Here is a 13308-nt window from a genome sequence, read left to right as displayed (position 1 = left end):
CAATTACTATCTTTGTCTCATCCACAAATTTAGTAACCATACATTTAACCGCATCATCCAAATTATTTATGGAGATTATAAACAGTTGAGGCCCCAGCACTGATACTTGTTGCACTCTCCAGGTTACACCCTGCCAACCCGAAAATCACCCATTTATCCCAACTGTTTCCTGTGAACTAACCATCTTCTATCCAACCCCCGGCCTCCCCGCAACCCCCACACCCAAAACACCTCAGCACTACCCCAGACAGCCCCAACAACACACCCCCAACCAGACCCACCAACCCCCAGACCAACCCCATAGCCCCCCAAAACAACCCTCAACTCCCACCATCACCCACACCCCCCCTCCACGACCCACTCCCTCCCTCCACTCCACACCAAAACCCGACACACATCAGGAGACCCCCCGACCCCGACACGCACACCCACCCCCGACCCCGACACACACACCCCCCCCCCCCGACCCCGACACACACACACCCCCCGACCCCAACACACACACCACCCCCGACCCCGACACACACACCACCCCCGACCCCGACACACACACACCCCCACCCCGACCCCGAAACGCACACCGCCCCCCGACCCCGACACGCACACACACACCCCCGACCCCGACACACACAAATCCCCCGACCCCGACACACACACACCCCCCCGACCCCGACACACACACCCACCCCCGACCCCGACACACACACCACCCCGACCCCGACACGCACACCCCCCCCGACCCCGACACATACACCCCCCGACCCCGACACGCACACCCCCCCCGACCCCGACATGCACACACACCCCCCGACCCCGACACGCACACACACCCCGACACACACACGCCTCCCGACCCCGACACACACAACCCCCGACCCCGACACACACACCCACCCCCGACCCCGACACACACACACCCCCCGACCCCGACACACACACCCCCCGACACACACACACCCCCCCGACCCCGACACACACACCCCCCGACCCCGACACGCACACCCCCTCGACCCCGACACACACACCCCCCCCAACCCCGACACACACACACCCCCCGACCCCGACACACACACCCCCCGACCCCGACACACACACCCCCCGACCCCGACACGCACACCCCCTCGACCCTGACACACACACACACCCCCCGACCCCGACACACACACACACCCCCCAGACCCCGACACACACACCCACCCCGACCCCGACACACACACCCCCCGACCCCCACACGCACAACCCCCCGACCCCGACACACACACCCCCCCGACCCCGACACACACACACCCCCGACCCCGACACACACACACCCACCCGACCCCGACACGCACACCCACCCAGACCCCGACACACACACCCCCGACCCCCACACGCACAACCCCCCGACCCCGACACACACACCCCCCCGACCCCGACACACGCACACCCCCCGACCCCGACACACACACCCCCCCGACCCCGACACGCACACCCACCCAGACCCCGACACACACACCCCCCGACCCCCATACGCACAACCCCCCGACCCCGACACACACACCCCCCCCGACCCTGACACACACACCGCCCCCCCACCGATCCCGACACAGATCCCCCCCTCCCAGATACACAACCCCCCGACCCCGACACACACACACCCCCCGACCCCGACACACACACACCCCCCGACCCCAACACACACACACACCCCCGACCCCAACACACATACCACCCGACCCCGACACACACACACCCCCCCGACCCCGACACACACACCCCCCCGACACCGACAAACACGCCCCCCCCGACCCCGACACACACACCCCCCCCGACACACACACACCCCCCCGATCCCGACACACACACACCCCCTGACCCCGACACACACACCCCCCCCGACCCCGACACACACACCCCCCCGACACCGACACACACACACACCCCCCCGACACCGACACACACACCCCCCCGACCCCGACACACACACCCCCCCCCGACACCGACACACCCCACCCGACACACACACCATCCCGACCCCGACCCCGACACACACACACCCCCCCGACCCCGACACACACACCCACCCCGACACCGACACACACGCCCCCCCGACCCCGACACACACACACATCTCCCCGCAACACCGACACCCCCCCGACACACACACACCCCCCGACCCCGACACACACACAGCCCCCCCGGCCCCGACACACACACACCCCCCGACCCCGACACACACACAGCCCCCCCGGCCCCGACACACACACACCTCCCGACCCCGACACACACACACCCCCCGACCCCGACACACACACACCCCCCGACCCCGACACACACACACCCCCCCCGACCCCGACACACACACCCCCCCCGACCCCGACACACACACCGCCCCCCGACACCGACACACACACACACCCCCCGACACCGACACACACAGCCCCCCCGACCCCGACACACACCCCCCCCCTCGACACCGACACCCCCCACCCAACACACACACACCCCCCCGACCCCGACACACACACCCCCCCGACCCCGACACACACACCGACCCCGACACACACACACCCCCCGACCCCGACACACACACCCCCCGACCCCGACACACACACAGCCCCCCCGGCCCCGACACACACACACCCCCCGACCCCGACACACACACCCCCCCCCGACCCCGACACACACACAGCCCCCCCGACCCCGACACACACACACCCCCCGACCCCGACACACACACACCCCCCGACCCCGACACACACACACCCCCCGACCCCGACACACACACACCCCCCCCGACCCCGACACACACACACCCCCCCGACCCCGACACACACACACCCCCCGACCCCGACACACACACACCCCCCCCGACCCTGACACACACACACCCCCCCGACCCCGACACACACACACCCCCCCCGACCCCGACACACACACACCCCCCGACCCCGACACACACACACCCCCCGACCCCGACACACACACACCTCCCCGACCCCGACACACACACACCCCCCGACCCTGACACACACACACCCCCCCCGACACACACACACCCCCGACCCCGACACACACACACACCCCAGACCCCGACACACACACACCCCCGACACACACACACTCCCCGACCCCAACACACACACACCCCCCCCGACCCCGACACACACACACCCCCCCCGACCCCGACACACACACACCCCCGACCCCAACACACACCCTCCGACACCGACACACATATACCCCCCCGACCCCAACACACACCCTCCGACACCGACACACACACACACACACACACCCCCCGACCCCGACACACACACACAGCCCCCCGACCCCGACACACACACACCCCCCTCAACCCGACACACACACCCCCCCCGACCCCGACACACACACACCCCCCCGACCCCGACACACACACCCCCCCCGACCCCGAAACACACACACCCCCCGACCCCGACACACACACACCCTACACTGCACTCCTTCACAGCGCTCCTTCACAGCGCTCCTTTACAGCGCTCCTTCACAGCGCTCCTTCACAGCGCTCCTTCACAGCGCTCCTTCTCAGTGCTCCTTCACAGCGCTCCTTCACAGCGCTCCTTCACAGTGCTCCTTCTCAGCGCTCCTTCAGAGCTCTCCTACACAGTGCTCCTTCTCAGCGCTCCTTCACAGCTCTCCTACACAGCGCTCCTTCTCAGCGCTCCTTCACAGCTCTCCTACACAGCGCTCCTTCTCAGTGCTCCTTCACAGCGCTCCTGCACAGCGCTGCCACATAGTTTCCAGACATCAGAAATGTTGTTTCAGCATGACTCTTCATTTCCAATGCTTTATGCTTGTGTGTGGGTCACAAACTAGTCATGAGCCATTTTGGAAAAAGGTATCCGTTGTTGTCCAGTTGCCTCCCTCCTAGGCTCAAATGCAGCTGGAACAGCAGCCTGCCACAGGCATGATTCATCGCCACCGCTGCCTGGATACAGAACATAGATCTTCAGAATTGCCTGCATAAATCCATGTCCCCCCCCAAATCCGCCACCAATTCACTCCGGGAGAAGGCATTAAATTCTGAACACTTATTGCAAAGGGCACACTGAGTGTCCTGTTACAGAGTGGTATCAGAACAGACTCTAACATCCTCATTGACCATGACATCATTTCTACAGCGCCGAGTTTGTCAACGCTACAAGTGCCTGATTGACATTTAATGCGGTGACCCTCCCAAAAGTTAGCAATGCAGGGCTCTCACTCGATTTCCAGCCCTCGGGCGAGGCCCTGATCACCTACATTAAATACCACTCAACACCTTCCAGACAATGTGCACCGTTACTTGAAGCCCAGTGAGTCTGAGAATAAACTTTCACTGGTACAATCTCCCTTTTCAATCTTAATTCTCAACCTTTATTAACCAGTAGATCAACTGTTGATAGTGAAAAGTATGAACTGCAATGGGCTGACCTGCCTCCTGTGACCACTGTGTGGGGCCATCTGTTTATCAGACCATATAAAGCTCAGCAATCTTCACACAGCAGTCAGGATGAGATTATTTGTTCCAGGAAATGTTTGATCCTTTTTGCAGCTCAGATTTGTTTCTTTATTTATTGTCACTAAACAAATGTCTGGTTAGTTGTCTCAGTTCCCACAGTGAACATAAATTTAATTATGCAGCCTTTATCACGGTACGGATAATGGTGATGTACTCCAAGTGGCAGGATGTGACCAGTGATGTTCCCCAGGAATAGTTACTGGAGCTGCAGCATTTCACAATGTTTATCAATGACTTAGATGAAGGAATCATGGGTGATATGTTTTTTGATGACCTTTGTGGCTGTACTTTTGCTACCAAGATGGGGAGCTCTAGTTGGTAAAGATTCCTGAGTCGGCAGACCTACCTCAGTCTAAAGAGCCCTGTAACATCCAATTTTTTGAAGAGATTGCGACGGGCCTGCTGACCCGGAAACAGGTTATGGACAGCCACAGGCAAGGAAGTGCCGAAGTGAGCTGTTTACAAGGCCCACCTCAATTCTCTGGTACTTTGTCCCAGTTGTTTCAGAAGCTGAATTTGAAATTCTATCATGTTATGATCACTCTTATCTAGGCGATCCTTTACCTTGAGGTCAATATAAAATAAAGGAACAAATCTAAAGGGAGTGCAGGACCAGAGGGAGCTGGGGGTATGTGCACAACTCGCTGGAGATGGGAGGAGAGGATGGGAGAGCTGTTACTAAAGCATACAGAATCCTGAATTTATCAATAGGGGCATAGAGTAGAAAAGCAGGGAAGTTATGTCAGACATATATAAAACACTACTCCAGCTGAGGCCGAACCAGTGTCCAGTTCTGGGCACCGCACTTTAGGATGGATTCGAAGGCTTTAAAGCGAGTGCAGGAAAGATTCACAAGAATGGTTCTAGGGATGAGGAACTTCAGTTACAGAGAACAATTGGAGAAACTGGGACTGTTCTCCTTGGAGAAGAGAAGGCTGAGAGGAGATTTGATAGAGGTATTCAAAATCATGAGGGGTCTGGACAGAGTGGATGGAGAGAAATTGTTCCCACTGGTGGAAGGATTGAGAACCAGAGGGCACAGATTTAAGGTAAATGGCAAAAAAAAAGTAATGGAGACATAAGGAAAAACTTTTTTTATGCAGCACGTTTTAGGATCTGGAATGTGCTGCTTTCGAAAGGGAATTGGATTGTTATCTGAAAGGGGAAAATTAGGAGAGCTACAGGGAAAAGCAGAGGTGTGGTAGTCAGTGAATTGTTATTTCAGAGGACCAGCACAGACATGAAGGGCTGAATGGCCTCCAACTGTATTGTTCTGATTCTATGTATTACACATTACCAGCTCTAAAATAGCCTATTCCCTGGTTGGTTCCAGAACATATTGTTCTAAGAAACTGTGCTGAATGCATTCTATTACCTCATCCACCAGGCTACTTTTGCCAATTTGATTAGCCTGTTCTATATGAAGGTTAAAATCTTCCATGATTATTGCAATACCTTTCTTACAAGCCCCCATTATTTCTTAATTTATACTCTGTCCGACAGTGTAGCTACTGTCAGGAGGCCTATAAACCACTCCCACTAGTGACTTCTTTCCTTTGCTATTTCTTATCTCCACCCAAACTGATTCTATATTTTGATCCTCAGAACCGAGGTCATTTTCACAGCTGAACTGCACTGATCTCATTCTTTATTAACAGAGCCACCCCACCTCCTTTTCCTTTCTTCCTGTGCTTCCAAAATGTCAAATACCCATGAATACTCAGATCCCAGCCATGGTCATTTTGCAACCATCTCTCTCTGATAGTTATATCATACTCATTTATTTCTACTTGTGCTATCAATTCATTCAACTTTTTTCAACTGCTGCAAACATTCAGATAAAGAGCTTTTAATTTTGTCTTTTTACCATTTTTCTCTATTCTGATCTTATTTGCTGGTGCACAATTATGTCACGACCGAGATGGGAGGAGTGCGTGTATGATCCAGCCCCACTACTCCACAGGCTGTACCATTAATTTAAAAGTTTAATTTTCTCACCAAAATAGCCAATTGTCGAATTCCCCTCCTGGTGTCCAGAATAAAAGAGACTTTAACTAGGCTTCTTTCAATAAACTCAGAACGATTGTTAATTATAAAACAAAGCTTCTTTTTAACAAGTCGCAAATGCTGGTTAACACACAATTGTAATCGGCAAGTATAACAATCAATCTCTTCCTAAAGAATTCCCCCAGCACACACACACACACACACACACACACAAAGGACAAACAGATAGAGTCTCTCTGTAGAAATGGGCTTAAGAGGATTTGCATTATAAAATAAAGGATTAAGTTCACAGGGTCCTGGCGCTGTTGACCTGGAGTTCCCTCATGTCCCACAATGGTCCTAGTGGATGTCTGGAAGTTCTCACCAACTGGTCTCATCTTTGTAGGTCCAAATGCAGACCAGATGCACTCAGATGCAAGTTCTCTGGCTACAGATTGATAGCCACACACAATTTTAGGCAAGGTAGAGAGAGAGAGAGCCAGTTAGGGTAGCCTTCCTTTCTCAGCTTGTTCCCCAACAAGACTTCAAAACTAGCAGGTTCACAAATTCAGTTTTTTTCTCTCTCCCATGTGATTTCCAGCAAGTTACCAACCTTTGCCTTTTCAGTTTTTCCCCCTCAATTAACATGATTGCTGCTCAAAACAAACAATCAGATCTTCCTCAAGTACCATAAAGGTCGGGTGATTTCTTGGAAGGGTCTGGCTTGCTGGCAGTTCCAAGGTGAATTTATGGCCTTTTTTAAAAAATCCTATGATAGCATCCAAATGTACAGATAATGCCAAGTTCTTCCATTTTGTAAAAGAAAACTTTAGTCTCGAGAGATATGATTCTAAGATACCTCCGCCCTAAGAGATGAAACACCATTTCCAAATGTGTTTCATCACAAAGTATACAGAAAAAGATGTGTACAACATATAAAATAGAATTCAAACATGCACTCACTCAGCCATTCACTCCTTATACAGAATCTCTTCCGTTTTCTGACCTCTTTGCTTTCCAGATTTTTTCCAGAATTTGCATTCTTAATAATGCATCAGCAATTATATTATCTTTCCCAGCAATATGAAAATTTTTTCAGTTATAAGGCTTATTAGCAAGCTCCATCAGAATAGTGTGTCATTCTGAGACTTGAATTTTTCCACAAAGGCCAAAGGATTATGGTCAGGATATACTAGTGCTTTTTTACAGCCATGACAGATATATACCTCAAAATGTTTAAGAACCAGTAACAATCCTAGGGTTTCCTTTTCTACCGTAAAGTATCTCTCTTGATGTTGATATAATTTTTTAGAAAAGTGCCTCACTGGCTTCTCTATGCCCAATTCATCTTCCTGCAATAAGACTGCACCCACCCCCAAGTCACAAGCATCGACTGCCATCTTGAGGGGTTTAGCAAGGTTAAGAGCAGCTAACACAGGTTCATTAGTTAGGATCGCCTTCAGCTTCTCAAAAGCTGTCTGGCACTCACTTGACTGTACCACCTTTGCCTTCTTTTGCAATAAATCCGTTAGTGGAGAAGCTATTGTACTGAAGTTTGGCACAAATTTATGATAGGAGCCACTTATCGCCAAAAAACTCATGATTTCGTGTTTAGTTTTAGACATAGGGAATTCGATCAAAGCCTGTACTTTCGCTGATCTTGGCAACACTTGCCCTTTCCTGACAATGTACCCTAAATAAATTACTTGCGCTTTTGTGAACTCACTCTTGGCAAGGTTTATTACTAGATCCACCAACTATAATTGATTAAATAAGGCTTCCAATTGTTTTACGTGATCTGTTGCTGTAAATCAATACATCACCTAAATAAACCACACAGTCAGAAACATTAGTGACCACCTCTAAGTATGAAAATGTGGTGTCTAACTGACATAATATTTCAGTGTTAGCTAACCGGATAGTAGGAAGTTCGATTTGTGGGATGCCTAAATCTCCTTCCACCTCACTGTCACTGTGTATTTCGTCCTCCAATGTCCTAACTACCTGACATACCTGCTCCTTTTTATCTTCCTCCCTACGATGGTATTGTTTTAACATACTGGTATCACACAGCCGATTCTTTTTCCTACGATCTGGTATATTTATCAAAGGATTACCTTTACTAGCCCTCTTAATTACCTTGTACGGACCACTGAACCGTGCTTTCAGAGGTTCCCCCTGTAATAGCAATAATACTAACTCTGGTTGTCATGTTCAGGTCACAGCTTGCTTCTCTGCCCATTCTTTCATCTTTGTTTGAGAAACTTTAAAATGTTCTTGAGTCACTTTGCAGGCCCCCGACAGCCGTTCCTGGCACACAGACACATAATCTAGTATACAGAATTCATCCCTCTGTCCTAAAATCTTTGGCCAAAACTTTGGCTTTTAACACGCTCTCTGATGGAAAAGCTATGCCTTTCCTCAGCAAAAATGTTTGAGTGGCTCCTGTATCTCTTAAATTAAAGGACAAAAATCCTTTATAACTCTCATGTATCTCATTCACCTCTCCTGAACTCACACTCTGTTTCACAGTTGCAGTTAGCGCTACAACTTGATCTGTTATATTGTCAGTCAGGGTTCCTTTTCCTGAATCGTCCTTACATACTGCAATAAGTCTCATGGATTTCCCACGCAACCTCCAGCAATCGGCACAAACATGTCCCACCTTCTTACAATGGAAACAGTTAGGCCTTTAAATATCACTTCCACCCTCAGCACCTTCCTTTCTGGCCTGAAGAGGGGTTTCTGGGGCATTCCCGACTGTGCTTTTTCTTCCTTGGCTACTTGCCTTCCTTTCACCTTCCCATCTTCTATCCAACTTGGGTTTGTGGGGATGATGAAAAAAGAGTTTAGGTTTATGGACCAGCTCATAGTCGTCAGCCGTCCCCACTGCCTGTCTGTTTAACCCTCCAGTCTTCAACATGGGTTCTACCGACTGGAGGAAGTGAATTTTTAAATTCTTCCGAGAGAATTATTTCTCTAAGAGCTTCATACATTGTCTCTACCTTTAAAGCCCGTATCCAATGGTTAAAATGACTTTGCTTTACCCTCTCAAACTCAATATAGGTCTGCCCAGGCTGTTTCCTTATATTCCAAAATTTCTGCCTGTATGCTGCAGGGTCCAACTCATATGCACTAAGAATAGCCTTTTTTGCTGCATTATAATCCATAGACACTTCTTCTGACAGCAATGCATATACCTCATGAGCTCTATCCACCAACCTACTCTGTAAGAGAAACATCCAGATTTATTTTGGCCACTTAATTTGCTTAGCTACCTTCTCAATAGAAATAAAGAATGCCTCAACACCCTTTTCCTCAAAATTTGTAAGTGATTGTTCAAATTTAAACATCTCCCCACTGGGCTTTGGGGTGGAGGCGGTTGTTTCACCATCAGCACTTTCCTCAGCATCTGAGGCGTCTCTTTTAAATTCCAGCCTTTAAAGCTGATATTCCCTTTCTCATTCCTTCTCCCTTTCTTCCCTCGCTAACTGGTCTCTTTGGAGGTCAAGTCTTTGCTTTTCTAATTCTTGTTGAAATGCTCTCTCTCGTTCCCTTTCCTATCGTTCCCTTGCCTTTTCCTTCACCCGAAATTCCAGTTCCAACTTCTGTTCTAACTGAAATTGTGCCCATGTAAACTTGTCTCCTTCTGATTCTAAAGGGTTCTCTGGTTCTTGCACTTCCATTTTCAGCTTTTTGGCCACTCATCTTCAAAGCTGTGCTTTCTTAGCCCTCACACTAACTTCTGTCCGTAACTTTTCCACCACACTCACCAACTGAGCGACAGTTAACATCATTAAAGAATCATAACTTAACCCAGGCTGCTTCAAAAGCTCACTTGCATCAAAGGAAGTCATTTTAGTTTACTAATGTAAAAAGAAAAATGAAACCTGGTCTCTGTCCTTTTATCCCTTACCGATTGCTGTCATTCTGTATCCAATCACCTGCTGTCTGCGTTTCAAATCCCGCAAGAGCCCCCCAATTTACATTACAACCGAGTTAGGAGGAGTGCGCGTATGATCCAGCCCCACTACTCCACAGGCTGTACCATTAATTTAAAAGTTTAATTTCCTCACCAAAAGAGCCAATTGTCTATTTCCCCTACTGGTGTCCAGGATAAAGGGACTCCAACCAAGCTTCTTTCAATAAACTCAGAAGGACTGTTTAATATAAAACAAAACTTACTTTTTAAACAACTTGCCAGTACTGGTTAACACACAAATGTAATCAGGAAGTGTAACTATCTAGCTCTTCCTAGAGAATTCCCACATACACATAAACTTCATAAATAATTCACACACACACCCTTCCTAAAGAAATCACACACACACCAAAACCAATAGAGTCTCTGCAGAGATGGGCTTTGGAGGATGGTCCTTATAAAATAAAGGATAAAGTCCGCAGGGTCTTGACCCTGTCGACCTGGAGTCCTCTCGTGTGAAGTTCTCACCAACTGGTCTCAGCTTTGTAGGTCCAAATGCAGACCAGATGCACTCAGATGCAAGTTCTCTGGCTACAGATTGATAGCCACACACAATTTTAGGCAAGGTAGAGAGAGAGAGAGCCAGTTAGGGTAGCCTTCCTTTCTCAGCTTGTTCCCCAACAAGACTTCAAAACTAGCAGGTTAACAACTTCAATTTTTTTCTCTCTCTCATGTGATTTCCAGTAAGTTACCTTTTCAGTTTTTCCCCCTCAATTAAAGTGATTGCTGTTCAAAACAAACAATCAGATCTTCCTCAAGTATCGTAAAGGTCAGGTGATTTCTTGGAACAGGCCTGCTTGCTGGCAGTTCCAAGGTGAATTTATGACCTTTTTAAAAAAAATCCCAGGTTAGCATCTGAATATCCAGATCATGCCATGCCATCTTGTAAAAGAAAAATTCAGTCTTGAAAAATACGTTTATACACTCTGTCCCTTCCAGTCACACTCTGGTTATCATTATCCATATTGCTACCCTGCACTATTGCCTTGTCTTTTCTCTTTAACTTTCCAAATCTTCCCCCCTCACGTGAATCCTCCCCACTAATTAGTTTAAATCTATCTCTACAGCCTTAGTTATATGATTCGCCAGAACACTGGTCCCAGAAAGGTTCAGGTGCAGACTGTCCCAACGGTACATCTCCCACTTTCCCCAGTACTGGTGCCAGTACCCCATGAATTGAAACCCAGTTCTCCCACAGTGATCTTTGAGCCACACATTTAACTCTCTAATCTGATTTATCCTATGCTAATTTGCTCATGGCTCAGGTAGTAATCCAGAGATTATTACCTTTGAGGCTCTGCTTTTTAATTTAGCCCCTGACTACTTATACTCCCTCAGCAGAACCTCTTTCCTAGTGCGACCTCTGTTGTTGGTACCTACATGGACCACGACCACTGGATCCTTCCCCTCCCACTACAACTTCTTCTCCAGCTCTGATGAGGTGTCCCGAACCCTGGCTCTGGGCAGGCAACACAGCCGTCTAGACTCTCATTCTTGGCTGTAGAGGACGGTGTCTAACACCCCAGCAATCCTCGGTGAGTGTTTTTTATTGTACTGATGTCAGCTTTGAGCTCATGTTTATGTTGAGTCTAATATGTCCAAGCAGCAGCTGAAGAATTAAAACTCTGACTGTGCAAAACTCCAACAATCGTGCTCACCTCCTCCCTATACAGGTTTCCAATCCAGTAGTATTAACAGCTGCAGACGAATGTTGGTGTCCACAGGACTTCCAAAGCAGGTTATCCCAAACAAATTGACAGATATAGATAAGAATGGATTTCTTTCATAGTGAAGATAGGGAGAATCTGCATCATAAGGCTCTGAGTACTGTTAGGTACTGACTCAAATGTGAGGGCCCACCACCTCTTCCTTTTAATGTTGTAACATTTATTGCAACATTAAAGTATCAGATGCTCCTGGTGTAACAGTTTTCATCACAAAAAGGAAATAGCTGAGGACAATATTCATACAGAAAACTTAGATCGATTGAGTAGAGAAACAAAAATCTAAGAGACTTGCTCTAAACAAGGAAATGGCTGTAGTGAAATTTGAGGGAGCTTAGAGCAAACAATGATAGATAAATGAGCAGAATATTGCCGAGTGTGAGGAAAGAAAGCTTTGGACTTATATTGCATTTCCACAACAACAACATCACAAAATATTTCATAGTCAATAATGTACTCCTGAAGTGTAATCATTGTCATAATGAAATGCAGCAGTCGATTTGCACACAGCAAGCTCCCACAAACACAATGTGATAATGACCAGATGTGATGTTGATTGAGGGATAATTATTTGGCAGGACTCCTGAGAGGGCATATATTGAAGACGGATAGAAAAGACAAGAGATAACATGGCAATATTAATCAGAGGCAACTTATGCTGAACAGTGAGAGACTGAGGGAGAGAGAGAGAGAGCTCAGAATGGGCTACATTTTTAGGGGTGTGTTACACCCCTGTGGGAAGGAAGGCTGTGGGAAGGAAATCTGCAGTTAGGTCAGTGGGGGAATAGGAATAAATGTTAAAGTCTGTAAGTTACTACATATCGAGGTAATAAAGAAAATGGTTAACAGACACAACAGGAATGTTCATGCTTCACAAAGCTGATAGAATGAATTATTTCAGGAGAGAACGCAAACCCTCTATAAACTGAGAGAAGAGTTCCAGCATACAGTTAGATTTAGCATCATTATGGAAAAGGACAAAGATAGAATAGGAGTAAAAGTTCTAAATTGGGGGAAGATAAGTGTTACAAAGCTGAGAGGTGAACTGGTGAAAGTGGGCTGGATACAGCTCTAGAAGGGAAAAGAGTGCCAAA

The sequence above is a fragment of the Cetorhinus maximus genome, chromosome 13 (assembly GCF_964194155.1).
Source record: "Cetorhinus maximus chromosome 13, sCetMax3.hap1.1, whole genome shotgun sequence".
Lineage (NCBI taxonomy): Eukaryota > Metazoa > Chordata > Chondrichthyes > Lamniformes > Cetorhinidae > Cetorhinus > Cetorhinus maximus.
Note: the sequence above shows the minus strand (reverse complement) of the source record.